Below are 17,537 nucleotides of genomic sequence, written 5' to 3'. Positions count from 1 at the left end.
GATGTTAAGGCCAACTTAAGAACCCGATTGAGGGGCACCTGGGTAGCTAGGTGGGTTAAAGCCTCTGCCTTCGGCTTAGGTCATGATCCCAGGGTCCTGGATTGAGTCCCACTTTGGGCTCTCTGCTCAGCGGGGACCCTGCTTCCTCCTCTCTCTCTGCCTGCCTCTCTGCCTACTTGTGATTTTTGTCTGTCAAATAAATAACTAAAATCTTTAAAGAGAAAAAAAGAACCCATATGATATATGTCTCATATTAAGGATTTTAGAAATTTTCTTCTTCTTTACAGCATTTTTCTATAAATGGTTGTTAAATGGATATTAATACATCAAAATTGCAGAAATGTAATGATAATGAAACTTTAAGATCTAAAAAGCTTTCAGATATACTATCTCATCTATTTATGACACAAAGAATAACTGAATAAATAATCATTTTCATAATTATTTTCTCATTAGTTCTTAAAATTATATTAATTCTTTCAAATACTCTTTCTCATGAAACAAATACATATTAAATACTTACTATATGCCTTGCACTCTTTCATGTGCTGATGACTTCTTTGCCTCCATGATATGGAACCAGTACCATCAGTATGTAAAAAAAATAAAAATAAAAATAGTTGACTGACAGTAGTAAAACTCCTATGAGGATCTTTTTTTTCTTTTTTAAGTCAGTACCTATCCAAGGATTTGAAATCCCCTGGACAAAATAATACCAGGAATTTCTCCTCTAATATACACCCCTCCCTTTTAAAATTAATGTAGTTTAATAGGAGAAAGAACCTTCATTGTGGAAATCATTGAATTAACATACCTCTTCAGCAAAATACTATCATGCTCATTCTGCAACTCTTAAATTACCAAGTGTGTCAATTTCAGACATCTCAGATAACAAATGTTCTGATTTCTGGCCACTCTCTTCTACTTTCCTATTCTATATCCAATTTTAAAATGTTTCACCCTAATAGTTCCTCTAATTTATTAACCCTGTGTTGTTTGCAGAATGAGAGGTCTATCATTTTTCCGTTTTCAGTTTATAACCTGATCTAACACTACAATCAGTATCATGAATACAATCTCTACTCCAATATTCCTCCCCACACACACACCTTTTGTACTTACCTGACAAAATCTAAATTCTGCAACTATTTCTGCAATATATCCAGACTGCTGATTGTAGGGGTTAGAGAAGAAAATGCAATCTCACTGACGGGTCTGTCTTTGAATTGATGGCTGCAAACCTCACGTGAGCCTTCAAACCTTCCATAAATCCTGCTATTAGATATTTTCTTATTGTCTCTCCAGATCTATTCTTTACACTTTACAAAACTGTTCTTTTTCTTGGGATACTGATCTGTATGGGCTCTCTAGGTTTTGCAAAATTTCAACCTTTACTGGGAGCAGGAGTGAGGGATGGAGATCACTTGAAATTTTTGGAGTTTCTATTATCAGCCCTCCCCACTAACAAAAACTTAGACATGGGAGTACCCATGCTTCTCAGGGCCTTACAGAAGTACCTAGATTATTTTTACTTTTTATTTTATGACTTCTTAGATTTCTTAGATTCTTTTTACTTTTTACTTTATGATTTCTCCCCTTTTCAGGGAAAGGTTATCTGGTCTCCAGGAAGTAGAAGTATTACACTTCTCAACTGCACTTCTAACACTGTCGCTATAGCATAAGGTCTTTACATCCCATCCTTAAAAGCTAAGCTTTTAACTTCCTGTCAAGACTCTCATTATTTTATATTATATCCTATCTCAATACAATAGGTCCAGCTATATGAATGGGATAGGATTCATTTAGACAGCATGAAATCTTAAAGAATATTGAGGAATAGAGTAATATTTCACACACAAAATATATATGAAACTGAAGTTTTCTAAATTAGCCCTGAGAACACATTAACACTAAATTGAAGAGGCTTTTTCAACTGGTAATGAGTTCCCATTAATGGAGGTATTAAGGTGAATTAGAACAATCATCTCTCTAGTATATTGTCCAGTAAATTAGTACATTATAAGAATATTGGAGAAGGTAGCTTTCTAAAAAGGATGAATTTTATGGTTGACTCAAATTCTGAAGTTTTATGCTTCTAGTCCTTCAGTCAAAATCATTTTCTTAAGATAATATTTTTCCCTGATGCAATGCTATTACTATGACAAACTCTAGCATGCCCTTGATTGTTTTAGGTATCTGCAGCAGATAAAAGTTATTGTGATACTCTGAAAAATATTTCCCAACTTCAGCAACCTTTTCTATTGTTTTTAGACCCCATATGAACTTGAAATTTTGGAAGATAATTGGCCAGGAGAGCATTAGGTGTCCTATGTGTCTCAAGAAAGAGCTATTTATTTTGTGGGCGGAACTTAACCCATTATTTTACTTTTATACATTTGTGAAACTCTATTTTATTATTTTTTTTAAGATTTTATTTATTTATTTATTAGACAGAGAGAGAAACAGAGTTCACAAGCAGGCAGAGGGGCAGGCAGAGGCAGAGAGAGAAGTAGGCTCCACACTGAGCAGAGAACTCAATGCGGGGCTTGATCCCAGGACCCTGAGATCATGACCTGAGCTGAAGGCAGCGGCTTAACCCACTGAGCCACCCAGAGGCCCTGAAACTCTATTTTAGAAGGTACAATAGATTAGATGATGGAAAATACGGAAGATACCAATCATCTCAAGCTCCAAATATATGTATTAAAAGTATATATAATCATAAGATTCAATCATAAGATTGGAAAACGAAGTACTCTAGTTGAAGTAGACAATCTGCCGTGATATTCAGGGAAGGCTCCTGGTGAAAAGTGACATGATGAGTAAAATTTTGAAAGATAGATAAAAGAATTGAAATGACTTAGGTAAAAATGGAAGTGGAGGAAGAGTGAAGAATATTTACTGATTTTAAGAGGCTCTTTGTTCTGTAACCATAGCACAAGATGAAATTAGGTTTTCAAAATGACTTGAGTCTGCCGTGTTCAGGTAAAATTATGGCGATTTCTGCAGTACTCTAACCAGCTAATGAAGGTTTTCTGGTTCCCACCAATTCTTAGGAACCTACAAGGCCAGTTTGTTTGGAAAATGGAGTTATCTTTAAAGATACTCTTTGCCATTTTAATTTTGTTTTATTTTAAAAACCTTTAATACATCAAAATCAAGGAATCCCAGAAAGCAATTCCATATCTAGTTCTTCATGAAGAAAATACTTTGATTGCCATAGGTAACTATCCATATTCTGCTGCTTGCTGCAATGAGTTCCTTGATACCTAGGATGACCAATTTTCTTGTTTGCCTTAGAGAATCCTAGTATAAGCCTGTTGTCCTGGCTTAATTGTTATTAGTTATTCCTTTTACTCTCAGAAAAAAAGAATAATAATTCACTTGGCCACCCAAAATATAGTATAAAAGTATTGAATTTTTTTGTTATATATGCCATGTTTGTCTTTTTAAATTTACTTTAAAAATGTAATTGTTAAGGCACCTAGGTGGCTCATTCAGTTAAGTGTGTGACTCTTGATTTCGGCTCACATCATGATCTCAGGGTCCTGGGATCTTTTTTAAAAAATGTAATTATTATACATTCAATTAAATTGTATTCACACATAGAAAGGAATTAAATTTTGCTTCATGATACATGAATGGACCTTTAAAATATTACATTTAGTGTAATAAGCCTGACATAGAAGAGCATATATTATGTGACTGCACTTATATGAAGTATCCAGAATAGGCACATTTATAGATACAAAATAAAAGAATGGAGGTTACCAAGGATGGGGGAAGGAAAAAATGGAGTTAGTGTTTGGTGAGTTCAGAATTTTGGTTGGAGATGATGAAAAATGTGGGTTATAGAATGTGTGGCAGTTATACAACATTGTGAATGTATTTAATGTCTGAATTGTATATTTACAAATAGTTAAAATGATAAATATATTATATATGTTTTATGACAATTAAAAATAGAAGACATGTACTAGCCTAAAACATTATATCAAGATTTATTTGATAAACAAGCTGAATTAGGTGAGCTGGCATGCTTTACTGTCCCAAATTTGGCATGTTTGTAGATACTCTGGGGAACAAGATGAATGCATTACAATAACTTTGATTCTGACTCTTCATTTATCCTTCTACTGTGTTTTTTTATTCTGTTTCCCTAGTACTCTTTCCCAGGAGTTAGAATGAACTCATGAGAGAATACCTCAATTGTAGAATTTCAAGCTGAATAAGTCATAATAAAGCACATTAAAAACACAGTTATTTAAAATTATGTTGGGTCAGTTAAAAAGTGGAGAGTTTGAACTATACGTAGGTCATGATTCACCAATCTTTGTGCCAGTCATGGAGTTATCGATAAAACTTCTCACTGCAAAATTGATAAGATATAAAGCACATGGAAATATAATTATTGAATCTGTATTAATAATAATACATTTAACATTATAGGATGTCCTTAGTTATTTGAAAATGGATTATATTAAGGTGGTGTTCAAATACAACTGTTTAATTTCAAACTGCTAGCGATTTCTCACAATGTTTGACGAGTAAGTTTGCAGTAACAGAATTATATAGGTGCTATGATCTAATTTTAAGAAGTATTAAGTAGAATAACTATGCAGACTGAAGAACACATGTAAGAGGACTTTATGGAATGGTTTGCACCATATGGCGACTTCCTATAGGTAAACTTCATGTTACATTTCTCTGATTTTTAAAAATTATCTTGATTTCGGCTCACGTCATGATCTCAGGGTCCTGGGAAAATTTTAGACAGAAAATTTAAAGAGTTACTACATGTATTTCAGTAGTTACTATTAAAGATTTTTTTTAAATAAAAATAAAGTACTATGTTAGTGAAATAATATTTTGTTTTAGCTGCAGTTGTAACATTGGATATTTTTAGTGCACTGTTAAAGTTACAACTACTCTAGTACAAATGGTATGGGAATAAATTAAAATATTAATAAAACAGTAGATATAACACTTATGAGTATTATACAGTATCAGATATTCACCAGAGAGACTGATGATTTAAAAAAATTTTCCAAGGATATATATGTATGTAGTAATCATGTATTATATATTTTATATATTATACTTTCGATTGGTGTGTTGAGAGATAATTTTGTTCTTTGACATTAATTTTAATCCTATGGGCGTAGGGTGGTAGTGGAAATAGTTCACAAGGATTTCTTGGGCAGACAAAAATGTTGATAGACATAATAGGATTTGCGGCTATTTTAAATCAAAATGAGTTCTTTATTCCTCTATCTAGTTCAGGTAGAATTAATTCATTACTAACCTCACAACAAATTTCAAGGAAACTAGGTCTGCTGTAACTGTTAAATTGTGATGGAAATTAGGAAATGTTGAAATGGTCTCATCAAGAGACTGCATAATGTCATTTAGTGCATTAGCAGAGTCCCCCAAATCTTGTTCAAAAGTGTCTTTTTCTATCTTCATTTCACCATTGTGTGGCTCATTTCAGCCAGCATGCCTCAAGTAGTTTATTAACTGTGGCTGAAGAAACTATTCAGCACAGCTCAGTAACTAGCAATTTGACCTCAAGACCATCTTGAGGATTTGAATCTAATGGTTTATTCTTTTAATCAGAAAATAAATAAATAAGTATTGTGTGCTATAAATACACTTCTTGAGTGTGGGTTGTTTCTTGATGATTCAACCCATAATATTAATTCAGTTTGTTGGCTAACAATGATTGTTTTGTGCATATCCATGGATTTCTAAGGTAGCAACAAAGTTCTTTAAACAATAACACTTTGGATACTTAATGTTCTATCTTCACTGTTAATTCTTTTTTCTTAAAGTTTTATAAGGTGAAGGTGGTCAAGTAATTTGGGTTCTAGTCTCTGTTGTATAGTTGGCTTGATATACCTGAGTAAACAACAAAACAATGCTGATTCTTAACAGAAATGTTAATTCCAATTGGCTGTAATTAGGACTGCCTCATTCCTTCTTATTCTCCTTCTCCCCTCTGTCACACACACACGTGTGCGCGTGCACACACACACACATATCCCTCTTTTTTCCCCATTTTCCCTCTCTCCACAAGCAATCAGGTTAAATTTTATTTTTGATGTTTCTGGTAGTTGTCTTCCTAGTTCCAAATAATGTGTTTATATGACCATAGTTTGATTAATCAACTTTGACAGTGTCTGATGACTTTCTTCTTCTCAAGAAGAGGAGTTTAACTCATCCTATCCCTCTTATGCTCTTTTTCAATTTTTTGACTTGCTTTTTTTTAATTATTAAATCATCTATTAGTTGATTTAATAATATTTCTTGATACACCAAAATTCAACATTTATGTTATTAACCTATTTTGTAAAAAGAAACTTCTATTTTTACTTGTTTCTCAAATCTTCCTTAGTCTTTTAATCTGTCCAATTTGTTCTTCTATACCACTTTAATATATTCAATGTTGATAACACTATATTTATTCATGAAGATATAAATTTTCTGTTCAGTGTCTAAGCAATGAAAACACAATACTCAATATATCATGATTTTTTAAAATCTTATTTTCTGCGTTAAACTTTTGACAATGGGGAGACTTCCCATTCTTTGCTACATTGCCTCTATGGAGACTGGGGAGAGCCAGGTCTATAAACTTTGGTTTTCTGATTCTGTGGCAGCTCCTACAGCAGCAAGCTCATAATCTGGTACTGCAGCTTGACACAACTCAAACTCCTTAGCACGAAGTGACTCATACTATACTCAGAAACTTCTTTCTCCTAGACAGTTGTGTTAGCAGATAGAGTAGGGTGAAGCCAGAGCCTGCTATAACCAGGAAGGAAGCTCATTCTTCTGTTTACATCCTCTTCTACCAGCAATGTGTCCAATAGACACATTTTACCAGTGAGGAACTGAGAAGTTGCCTAGACTTGGACTTTTTTAGCACAAAGCTTGATAAAAGTTCTTTATTCAACATATAAATACTAGTAAGTCAAGCACACGAGTTTGCCCAGCCCTATTTCCACCCATTCACATATTCTCTACTTTATGAAAAGATTATACATATATATAAATCATAATATCTTTCATTGTGTAATTGAATCTTTTGAGTTTTTAATGTACTTCCAGTTTTAATGCTTTCTTCTTTTATTATTTCCCTTAAATATGGTCCTTGAACAATCTGAGTTTAAACTATGTGTGTCCACTTATATTCATATCACTTTCAGTAAAGTACAGTAGTGTAAATTTATTTTCTCTTCCTTGAGATTTTTTTTAAATTTTTTATTTTTTATAAACATTTATTTTTATCCCCAGGGGTACAGGTCTGTGAATCGCCAGGTTTACACACTTCACAGCACTCACCAAAGCCCATACCCTCCCCAATGTCCATAATCCCACCCTCTTCTCCCAACCTCCCTCCCCCCAGCAACCCTCAGTTTGTTTTGTGAGATTAAGAGTCACTTATGGTTTGTCTCCCTCCCAATTCCATCTTGTTTCATTGATTCTTCTTCTACCCACTTAAGCCCCCATGTTGCATCACCACTTCCTCATATCAGGGAGATCATATGATAGTTGTCTTTCTCTGCTTGACTTATTTCACTAAGCATGATACGCTCTAGTTCCATCCATGTTGTCGCAAATGGCAAGATTTCATTTCTTTTGATGGCTGCGTAGTATTCCATGCATGGAGGTTTCTCAAAATGTTGAAAATAGAACTGCCCTATGACCCAGCAATAGCACTACTGGGTATTTACCCTAAAGATAAAAACGTAATGATCCAAAGGGGCACGTGCACCCGAATGTTTATAGCAGCAATGTCCACAATAGCCAAACTATGGAAAGAATCTTCCTTGTGATTTTTTAATAATGTTTCCTTTTCTAAAGCTTAATATACTATAAACATACAGTATATGATACCTAGAACATATAAAATTTGTGTTATTTGAATGCTTATGTTATCAGTAAGGCTTCCAGTGAACAGTAGGCTATTAGTAGTCAGGTTTTGGGGGAGTCAAAAGTTATATGTGGATTTTGTCCTTAGCCCCCACAATGCTTAAGGGTCAACCGTATATTCCATTATATAATTAAAAACATTCTACCTGTATTTCCTTCAATTTTTGATGGCCAGTATATAACCTGATACTATGTGCTCACGTTGTTAATGAGATAATCATACTTAAGTATTTCACACGTATTAACTCATTTAATTATCACAAAACTCTATGATGCTGGTCCAATTATGGCTCATTTTACAAATGAAGAAACTGACACAGAAATGAAATGACTTGGCAAAGATCATGGAATTAATGGTGTAGCAGACAGTGGAAAACTAAAGCCTCTCAATCACTCCAATATTCTGTCTCTCATATTCATATAGTTATGAAGTTTGTTATGGAGAATTAGCTCCATTATTTATGACAGTCTTCTCCCACTTTTCTATTTTCTTATTTCACCTTAGACAGAAAAATAAATGGAATTTAATTGTTAATTTTTGAACAATTGAAAGTGCCTTTCCTTTTTATTTGATAACTTTCTAGTTTGCATATTCTAGGTAGAATCAGTTTTCCTCTGAACAGTGAAATCTTTGCTCTATTTTTCTCTAAGATCTAATATGACTGATGAAGTCTGAGGATCATCTTATTTTCATACCTTTATAGGATAAGCTGATTTTCTTTCCTCTCAAAGTTTTTGTAGCTTCTATTTTCTCTGATATTCTAAAATTTCATAAGCCGCATGTCCAAATTGGAAGTGTTTTCATTTGTCGTGTTGAGTCCTTAACTCTGAAAACATGTTAATGTCATAATTTTTGTATATTTCATTATTTTTCCTTCATTGTTTCTGCTTAACTTTTGCCTTTTAAACTTTTATTCAGTTCTTTTGAGAATTGTATTGTATTTTTATTTTTCTAGAGCTATTTCTTGTTCTTGAATCTTTCATTATGTATAACTCTAGATTTATTAATCATACTTAATATGTTAAAGGTTTTGCTTCCTTTGGCTTAAGTTCTCTTTCTTCAACTTGATTCTTTATACGATTAATTTTCCTTAGGTGCCCGGTAGTTCTTATGCATATGGTGAATTTAGGATTAGAATTATGATGGGTAGCTAGATTATGTGGCATTGTGTTTCCACTACAGACCTTTCCTCAGTTGTAAGATCTACTTGGGTGAACTGAGTATGTGGGAAGGTCTTCCTGACAGCAAGACTCACTTTTAGGTTTAATGAGAAATACATGAACATTCTGGAGTCCATACTAGTACAGGAAAACAAACAAACAAACAAACAAACAAACTTTTGGAATCAAATAGTCATACTAGGTACCCTTCTCATTCTCAGACTTACTGCTTTTTTAGACTATAGAGTAGAAATATCCATGTAGACAAGGAACAATGGAGAGCAACATAATAGCTTGCCATGTTGTAATATGGGAGGGGCAAATATGTAGGAGATTCTCAGTCTTATGAATGCATCTTTTGATTAATTTAACCTGACTGTTTCTCACAGCCTATTACTGTTGTCAGTAGTCACTAAGCTGAGAGACTTTCTGCCATTCTGCATGCTAATGAGTATGTTCTGGTCTATGTCTTCCTCCATTCTTGCTTATCCCTTAAAAGAATTAATGATATAATAATGAAAGATGAATTGTCCTGCCATTCTTAGAACTGTAATAGATTTCTTGTTTAAATGAGATTTAGGGACCTAAAACATAGTTGTTAAGTTTGCAGTATTGAACTGGAAACTCTAAATTTAAAGTTCTAATTGTCGATGCCTATTTGCCTGGGGCAATTTGAAATTCATGTGAAGGTGACAATTTTAGCAGTATTAGGCATCAAAATTACTTAAAAGCACAAGCTTCTCGGGGTACCTGGGTGGCTCAGTGGGTTAAAGCCTCTGTCTTCGGCTCAGGTCGTGGTCCTAGGTTCCTAGGATTGAGCCCCACAACAGGCTCTCTCTGCTCAGCAGGGAGCTTGCTTCCTCTCCCTTCTCTGCCTGCTTCTATGCCTACTTGTGATCTCTGTCTGCCAAATAAATAAATAAATAATCTATTTTAAAAAAAGCACAAGCTTCTCTTGGTTTTACTTAATTCTTTTTTTTTTTTAATTTATTTATTTGTCAGAGAGAGAGGGAGAGAGAGCGAGCACAGGCAGACTGAGTTATCAGTGGGGCCAAATATTGGTGGTAAGTCCAGTAATACAAGTGGTCTTTATGTCCTTAGAAAAAGCGGTCTCACTGGAGTGCTGGGATAAAGTCTTAAAGACCTCTCAAGTAAGAATGAGAGAGGAGATATTGGAGGGTGTGAAATTAGACTTTTTTATAGAAATTCTACCATGAAGAGGAAGGAAAAATATAGAGTGGGAAGAGGAGATAAGAATTAAGTAAAACTGGGACGCCTGGGTGGCTCAGTTGGTTAGGCAGCTGCCTTCGGCTCAGGTCATGATCCCAGCGTCCTGAGATCAAGTCCCACATCGGGCTCCTTGCTTGGCAGGGAGCCTGCTTCTCCCTCTGCCTCTGCCTGCCATTCTGTCTGCATGTGCCTGCTCTCTCTCCCTCTCTCTCTGAACATCCTTTTTCTACTTCTCTTGAGATAACCTCCTAACTCTAAGGTGATAATTTTCTAGTTATCTAAAATAAGGAACTGAGTCCCCACCTTTTTTAAAATTTTACTGCAGACATTTTTTTGGCTTTCATTCTTTCCTTTTCTCCTTCAGCCCACACATCTAAGCAAATTTATAAGAAAACCTAGGTGCTCACTCCTTTGGTAGCATCAGATAGCAGATTTAATCCACACAAGTTTCCTGACTATGCACAGAAATCCTCAGCCTGACTCCACCCTGAACAATAATAAAAACTTCAGGCCAGTCCCCCTTCTTTGGCCTCTCAAGTCATTTTGAATCCATTTGGGAGGACTTTCCTTGATGTCTCCATAAAGCCTCTTAAAAGTAATAAGTATTTTTATATCTTCTTGGTACATGTGTGACATCATCAGTTTCCACATATGAGCTAAATTTCTCAATCCTTTAACCTCTTAAGAAGGCTCAATGAAAGGAACTCTTCTTTACTTTAATCCCAAATATATGATCTACATCAATTCCTAATTGTATTATCTATTCTTCCCCTCAATTTCCAACATGTATAATTAACTTACTGGATGTCTCTCCTTAGATGTCTAATAGACATCTCAAACCCAGTATTGAATACTGAGCTCCTAATCTCCTCCAGAACTTTTCCTCCCACAGTTTTTCTGTTTTGTATTTCTATTTCTATTTGCTATTTAGTTACTTGGTTCAAAATCTTGGAATAATCCTTAACTTCTTTTTTTTCACAAATATATTTGTAAATCTTATCTGCTACACAGTTTAATGTTTACAAAACCTTACCATCTTACACTGCTATTACTGTGAAGACTATTACGTAAGCTGATATCATTTTCAAACTAGGATTAATGAAACAACCTGTGAACTGACATTTCTTTTCTAGCTCTTAGCCCACACTCTTCAGACTCTTCCAAACATAGCAGCCAAAGTGGTCTTACTAAAAATGTAAGTTAGACCATGTCACTTCTCTGCCCAGTCCCACCCAGGCTTCCTAGTTTATTAAGAATAAGAAATAAATTCCTTTAAATTGAATACAGAAATCAATATAATTTGCTACCCTGATTCTCTGACTTTATCTCCTATCACCTTCTCACTAATTTGCTCTACACTTGCCACAGTGACTACCTCTCCACTCCTTAAATACAACAGATATATTTCTCTCATATGCTTTTGTATTTACTATTCCCTGTGTCTGGAATGAAATTTTCTATGTAATTCATTGCTCACTCCCTCCGTGTGCTTAAGGTCATTACTCAACTCTCACTCCCTGCAAAGTCTTTTTCTTCAAAACATTCTCTGTCCTCTTTACTTTTCCATACTATACTTACAAAATCAACAACTGATATACTGTTTTACATTTTGTTTAAATTTTGTTTTGTAACTTATTTTCTACCACTAAAATGTTTCATGAAAACATGAGTTTTTCTGTTTTGTTCATTGCTCAAACAGTATTTAACACATACATGGTGCTAAATAATTACTTGTTGAAAATTAATTTAAAATAATTAGTTTGATAAATAATAACTTTAAAAATTAATAAATTAAATTAAGTAATTAAGATAATTAAAATGATTAGTTTTATATAATACAGCATTGGTGAATGACTTCTACTTGAGCTTAATGTTCACTTTATAATTTAATCAGTATAATGTATATCCCTTAACTTGCTTTGTCCATTTCTATAATGGTTACAACAATAAATTATGCTACCAGGCTTGATGATAAAAAGTAATCTGTATGACTTATCTAACCCATGGTGAGGTATATAGGTTATTATGTTTTAATCAAGTTCTAGAATAGCTGAGTATGTAAAATATTTGAGGTAAGTGTGTGTGTGTGTGTGTGTGTGTATCTCTTAATTTTGCCACCTTTTAAACATGTTTCCTTAAGAGCAATGATTAATAAGTGAACAATAGTTATTATTATATCACCCATTACGAATAACTCAATCTGACTCCCTGTCTCCTGGGTGCTGAGTAATGGATTAACTTGGGGTGGTTATGATCAAGCTCTGAGACTGAGAAAGAAAACTTCACCATACGGACTGCAGATGATATATAGAGGGTGGAATGAGTTAGAACCAAGTGTACAATTAAAGTCCATTTAGCAAAATAGAGATGACACAAAAAAGTGGCCAAAAGTAGAAATTAAACTGAATATAGATAGAAGGATCATTAAAGCCAGGTAGACAAAATACAGCAACCTTAGTGAGTCAGGGAGAGTTGATAAACCAGTATAATTGCCTGGAATAAACTTTGTTACCTGTGGTTGAATGTGAATATGTCCTGTGGGGTAGAGAAAATAGATATTCTGACCTCAAAGAGATTATAAATATCTTTGAGATTTATATGAGGAAAAACAGAGATCAGAATACATGAAATATCAACATATATTTCATTACACAAGCATTTCTTAAAAATTGAACTACACAAAATCTTAAGTCTTAATAGTTGCAATAGAAAGTGAAAGCACATAATGAATAAAATTTTCAAAATTTAAATGAATATAAGAAACAACTAGGTTCCCTTAAAACATTTTAAGAATGTAGTACATATGAGTGTTTTAGACCACCTTTGTTCAGTGTTATATCTGTTTTTAAATGAAATGAAAGTCACAGAAAAGAGTTACCTTTAACTCTGTCTCTATACTATAAAGCTATCTATAAAAATAACTAATCATTAGTAAGGATTCTTTCTACCAGGGGATATTATTACAAGGAGATTGCTTAAGTCTGAATGGTCTATCTAGATTTTATGGTATTAAGATTCTTATATTACAATTGTATCATATGCAAAAGACATTATTTGTCTTAATTTAAAAAATCAAGTTTGATACTAATGGATTATGTAGTTAAAAAAAAAAAAAAGCAACTTGGAAAGAGACAATTTACATTTTAATGTATCAGGCTGCTTCTATCCAAGGTGGCCAAAGCTTCTCTTTTGAGAAAACCAGGTTAACTGTATTAATAGTTGGACTGTTAAGCATGTCACTTAATACTGTTCACTAACATTTATTGATTCTTGGGAGAGACTTGCTAGTAAAGCCTCATTCCTGTACTGCTAAGATTAGGTTTATCCTGCATTAATGCTTTAGTTTGATCATTTAAATTTCTCTCAAGCTGAAGTTTTACATTTTAATTTATTCTTGGGTCTATGACAGTGCAACTACAACTTTAAGACTCTGCTCATTGAAACGATTTAGCCTTGATTTTAATAAGCCTAGGCAAATTGGCAGCTTTAAATAACACACAAAAAGCAGTATTTTTCAAGCTTTTTGTACATAACTACACATGATTATCAATGTTATGAACAATGAGATGTGATTGTTCACAGAGGAAGAAAATTCCCTTTTATAAATTACAGTGTGTCTGTTCGGTCCAAGTAAAAAACTTCACAATAGTTTTGAATGTCTTTCTTTTTTTTAATAGCCAGTGGTGTGGGGGGAGAATATAAAATGAGTCAATCAAATTAAAAGATGACTAAATTTTTCTTCTTTTAATATTGTCTCTGGGTTTACCCATGAAAAGGAAAATTATCCAAAAGTTGTAAACCCAAGTATCAGAAGTTAAAGATGTATATAATTATTCAAAATTATCTTCTTTCATAGACTTTCTTTGTATTTCTATAGTTTATTTTAATAAGCATGATGGTCTAATTTCATGTCAAGTGGCCACTTCAAGTCACCCTAAAATGTTTTTTGAGGGCTATGGAATATGAGTCATGATAATCAGTAAAACTCACTTTTTTAAAGTAGTCATTGAGTTGATATATCAATTCTTTGTTATTTTAACATCCTTCATATATTTCCCATCTCCACTTCCTATTTTTCTCACATTTCTATAGATATAGTCTTAGGAACTTATTGAATTTCTTTGAAATCATTCCAGTGATGCAAAGATAGCTAAAAAATAGAAAATCTTCTCACAAAGCTAACCATATAAAAAGGTCTTTTTAAAAAAGAAAAGAAGCATGACCATCTCAGCATACACTACAAAGACATATGACAAAATTTTAAAACTATTTGATTTTCAACTTTTAGTAAAATAACAGTAGTTGACTCTTAATTTAATACAATTGAAAAATGAAAAAAAAAGTATCTGTACATAACTTTCTAATGTTTTATTGGAAACATCACTGAAACACTGAAAAAATATTAGAAGAATTTCTGTTGAAGGCTTGATGGAATAAAACAAGCCCAATATATATATATATATATAATACTGATTTAGAAATACTAGCCATTGCAAGAGAAAACAAAGATTAAAAAATATTTCATTAGATCAAGCAAAATTGTATTGGAGAAGTGTGGGTATTGAATGGTAACAAATGAGGTTGATGCAGGAGGCACATGTCATATTAGATAGAAAGGCATTGGCCACTGTTTGTGATGGGCAATTAATTATTCTAAGTGTATTGAAAAGGAAATGGAGAAACTTTAGGAATCCCAGAAGACATCTCATGAACAATTCTGATGATTAGTTATCAAGAAGTTTTTCCTAATAGTTTTCTGTTCTAATTTTCACAAACTGCTGCACACTATTTCCCCATCCCATGTTGCTATTTTCATTCATGGAAATGTTCTGTGGCTAGCTTCTGACTCTCCTGTTTTTACACTTGTCATAGCAATTCTCTGGCTGTGGTCCCAAAGCCTTAGGATGATATCCAGGCTGCCTCAAAACCAATGGTAGAATTAGCAAAGATGTAGTCTTTCTCTTCGATTCCATGGTGTATTTTTGTTCTCTGGTTCTATGGGTAGTACTCTTTATGCTGAATCTCACAAGCCTCAAAACAGACATAGGATCCTACCTCTACCCCTTTCTCCAATGAGCCAGAACAGTATCTTTCATTCTTTATTTCTTTGGCCATTTTTATTTGCCTCTTGTGCTTAATTTCCTACTTTTTAAACTAAGCAAAGCAAACAAACACAACTAAAACCTTCCCAGCATATTCACTAATACAAATGCATATCAGTGTGTGGGACCAGGCTCCACCAGGCCAACAACCACTTGGTCCCAGTTGAGACAATATCTTACAAAGTCATTTATTTAAAAAAAAAATCCATTAGAATAAGTAGTAATTTAATTTCTACCTATTAAAGAGACTGAAAAAAATTCATCCTATGTGTAAAGTTTGATCTTATCTGTATTATTATAAGAACATGTTTTTTATTAAAACTACAGATTATAAAAGGTCTATGTATTTGGAAATTGTGACACATGCAAAATATAAAAAAGAATATTAAAGACTCATAGTCTACTATGCAAAGCGAATGGCTGCTAACATTTTATAAGTATTGGCGTATGAATAATTACACTTGGTAATTATGTGTTTGTACCAGTTGAGAAGTTGATTTTGCCCCTTATTTATTTTGATCATTTTCCACATCTTAAATATCTTTTATTTGATTTTATAGTCAGTATCTTGGTTTGGTGTCATATTTTAAGTCTATATTCTGTTTTCTACAGGTACAACAGTTTGGTTCTCTTTTACTTTCTATTGAGGTTTTGTTTAAATAAACAGAATTGTAACTTGATATCATCAATGTTAATATTATTTCAAGTGAAATTTCTATAATAGTTATTTTTGATACTTGGATAAAGTTTTATTATCTTATTAAAGTATTTATATCTATGTTTTATTGGATACATTGTATATTACTGATTCTTTTATTATAAAAAGTCTCATTCTAGAATTTTTAGGATTTGAATAATCTCTCAGTTATTTAGAGTGTGTCACTGAATACTTGTTTTTTCTAAACAAAATGTAGATGACATATTTTATGAGATGTTTAAGAAAAACTTTTACAATTTATTTTAAATTGATTTTGCCTTTCTGCATAAAAATTAGATTGGCTTTATCTAGAAATCTTGTTTTACAATCTTTATTATCTTTTGGCAATCTTACTTTCAAGAGTTTGAAGTCAGCCAGCTACTTTTCCTTTTTGTAGGTACTAATTTTTTTTTCCCCCCTAGAAGTGCATAGAGAGTATTTTTTAAATCCTTTAAACATGAAACACTTTCACAAAGGCATGCTTGACTTCTGGTATCATTTAACTAATGTTGACCTCTTTGAATTTTTCTTTCTTTTCTTTTTTTTTTTTAAGATTTTATTTATTTATTTTTATTTGACAGAGAACACAAGTACGCAGAGAGGCAGGCAGAGAGAGAGAGGAGGAAGCAGGCTTCCCGCTGAGCAGGGAGCCCTATTCGGGGGCTCGATCCCAGGACCCTGGGATCATGACCTGAGCTGAAGGCAGAGGCTTTAACCCACTAAGCCACCCAGGCGGCCCTCTTTGAATTTTTCTTATACATAAATTCAGTTCTTTAATACATAATTATTTTTAATTATTAATTTAAAAATCATTGATCTACCTTTTTATAACCTGTCAGTTTTGTTCCCTCCATCTGGGTTGGATCATCTTAATCAGTATTCTACATTTTTCCTCTTTGGCTTCTGAGGTAATTCCTTAAGACTGTTATTTATTTTATTAATCTTATTTTCCTTAATGTCCAATCTGATTATCTCATCTCCTTTGTGGTTTTTATTTAAGCAGTCATAGAATCATATTGTCTTTTCTGTTTCCTAATCAGAAACTTATTAGTCTTGTATAAATTTTACTGAGTTGTTTTGAGAACTTAAATAAAATATTTCTAAATGTTCTTTCTTATAATAGCATTGTTTACAATTGTCTTTCAGAATGGTTTCCTTTCTTTTAAAATACAGAGTTTTCATATAGCTCAAGAATTATTTTTTCTTGTTATTTACTTTATTTTCATCTTCTGGTATTCATATTTGAAATGAATTCTGTTTATATCTTTCAGATCCAGACAAATGAAAAGGAAGAATATTCAAGTTTCTATACTTGGCTGCTCTATTTCATATATTCTGCTTGAAGATAAAGGTAAGGTGGCTAAAGCTCAATGTAATTTGACTAGAAAGTGTCCTCTCTCCTGGGTTTTTCCTCA

The 17,537-nt window shown here is 33.0% G+C and overlaps 1 long non-coding RNA gene across 1 annotated transcript in view; it reads left to right on the top strand.

Moving 5' to 3' along the window:
• LOC309864287 overlaps positions 1-17,537 on the top strand; it is an 83,588-nt gene that overhangs the window by 6,623 nt on the left and 59,428 nt on the right. The window contains exon 3 of the long non-coding RNA XR_014311434.1: positions 17,394-17,473. This is a non-coding gene — a long non-coding RNA (uncharacterized lncRNA). The remainder of the gene's footprint in view (positions 1-17,393; positions 17,474-17,537) is intronic.

This window comes from Mustela nivalis (genome assembly GCF_964662115.1).
Source record: "Mustela nivalis genome assembly, chromosome: 5".
NCBI classification, from domain to species: Eukaryota; Metazoa; Chordata; class Mammalia; order Carnivora; family Mustelidae; genus Mustela; species Mustela nivalis.
This window is presented reverse-complemented; position numbering and strand designations above follow the sequence as displayed.